The following is a 2500-nucleotide window of genomic DNA, read 5'->3' as shown; positions in this document are numbered from 1 at the left end:
TCTGACGTAAAAACAAACAAACTCATTCCATTGCTTTGTTATATTTTTTCTGTCAATTTTTGTATTTTGTATTTTTTAACGGTTTTTTCTTTATTTAAAGAATAAAATATGGCTGATGATTGCCGAAGGGCATGAAACTTTAAGTTCCATCACAAAGTTGTATTTTTTCAAATAATCAAACTCTTTAATATATTAATACTGATCTATTTTGTAAACAATTTACTTAATATTGATCACTCTCCAACGAACAAGAGACTTTGTATCATAACTTGCTACAATAAAACAACATCAATTAGCTCCATACGTCGAGCACTCTTCTCAAGTCGTCTACGCAATGAAAAAAAACTAACTTATTCAAATTAATTCAAATTAACTAAATTATTCAATCAAGAACATTCCGATTCCATCAATAAAGAACTACAGAATACAATTACTTGATAAAACCGAAGCATTAATAAAAAGAATGAGATGGAAAGCTTTCTTCTTTCGTAATAAAGATCAAAAAAGTAAGGAAAATAATTTTTATAACATTTACGGCATAAAATCATCAAATTATCCCAAACAAATTTCTGATATGTCTGCATTTGAAAACGACCTGATAGATCTTATAAAAAACATTAAATTTCGTAAAGTATACAATAATTTCCAAAACAAGTTAAAAGATGACATATCTACCATACGCAATAGTAAACTTACATATACTTTTTCTGATAAAATATCCAACTTATATAATATATCTAAAGAAAATTATACCCATTTGCTTACAAATGCTATCACCTCAACATACAAAAAATCGAATACAAAAATAAAAAATCAAATAAATAAAGAAGGTAAACGGATATTAAAAAATCACGACGCTTTCAATAAAATCAACATTAATACTTCTTCAAATTGTTTTATAAAATTAAAAGATCATAAAGAAAACTTTACAAATAATCCAACTGTCCGTTTATTAAACCCCGCCAAAAATGAAATCGGAAGAATTAGTTATACTTTCCAATATAAACTCTGAACTTGCAAAGAAACTTCATCTCAATCAGTGGAAAAAAACCCATGATACCACAAACTGGTTTAATTGCATCAGTGATAAACGTCTTTATAAATTCCTTATTTTTGATATTGTTGATTTTTACCCTTCGATAACAGAAAAACTCCTTAATAACGCTATTCGTTTTGCCGAGCAACATCTAAACATTGAACCTAACCAAAAAACATTGATCTATCACGCAAGAAAATCATTATTATTTAATGATGATCAAGTTTGGATAAAAAAATCAAGCGGTTTATTCGATGTTTTAATGGGAGCATTTGACGGTGCTAAAGTTTGTGAACTTGTGGGAATATATCTTTTGTTTCAAATTGCACAATTTTATAATAAAAATGATTTCGGATTATACCGCGATGATAGTTTAGCAATTTTTAAAAAAATGAGTGGCCCCCAAATGGAAAAAATCAAAAAACATTTTGTTGAAATATTTAAAAAAAACGAACTCACTATATCAATACAGTGCAATATGAAAATTATAAATTACCTTGACCTCACATTAAATCTTAATGACCATACTTTCCAACCATATTCTAAGCCCGGAAATTCTTTAAACTATATTCATGCTGATTCGAACCACCCGCCTAATATTTTAAAGCAGCTTCCGCATTCAGTTGAGTTAAGATTGTCTGCAAATTCGTCAAGTGAAGAAATTTTCCAAAGATCTACTCCTATGTACAATGACGCGCTATTAAGATCCGGTTTTAATCACAAACTTTCATATCACCCTAATTTAAATTTACCTCATACCAAAAGCCGTAAACGCAACATCATATGGTTCAACCCTCCTTTCAGCAAAAATGTTAGCACTAATATAGGAAAAAGCTTTTTAACCTTGATCAACAAACACTTCCCAGTAAATCACAGACTCCACAAAATTTTTAACAGAAACACAATAAAAATAAGCTATAGCTGTATGCCGAATATGAAGTCTTTTTTAAACGCACACAATCAACAAATTATGAACAACAAAAAAATTCCACCTAAAACCAACTGCAATTGCCTTAATAAAAATACCTGCCCTTTATCAAACCAATGCTTAACAAAAAACATTATATACTAAGCCAATATAAGTTCCAATAATCCTACAAACACTCCTGTCAACAAATACTACATCGGTATAAACACCATTCAAAATTAGATATGCCAACCATATAAAATCATTTAACATTCTAAAGTACAAAAACGACACCGAGTTATCAAAAGAATTTTGGAAATTAAAAGATGCTAACTTAAACCCAGTTGTTAAATGGATAATAATTAAGCAATGCAATGCTTACAACCCAACCACGAAGTCCTGCAAACTATGCACAAACGAAAAATATGAAATTCTATTTTCCAAAAATAAAAATCTACTAAACAAAAAAAGTGAAATGCTCTTTTGAATTCAATTTGATGAAAGTAGTCTTTTGAATTCAATTTAAAAATTTTATACTAATACTCACCCAACTAAGA

The sequence above is a fragment of the Hydra vulgaris genome, chromosome 06 (genome assembly GCF_038396675.1).
Source record: "Hydra vulgaris chromosome 06, alternate assembly HydraT2T_AEP".
In the NCBI taxonomy this organism is placed as follows: Eukaryota; Metazoa; Cnidaria; class Hydrozoa; order Anthoathecata; family Hydridae; genus Hydra; species Hydra vulgaris.
This window is presented reverse-complemented; position numbering follows the sequence as displayed.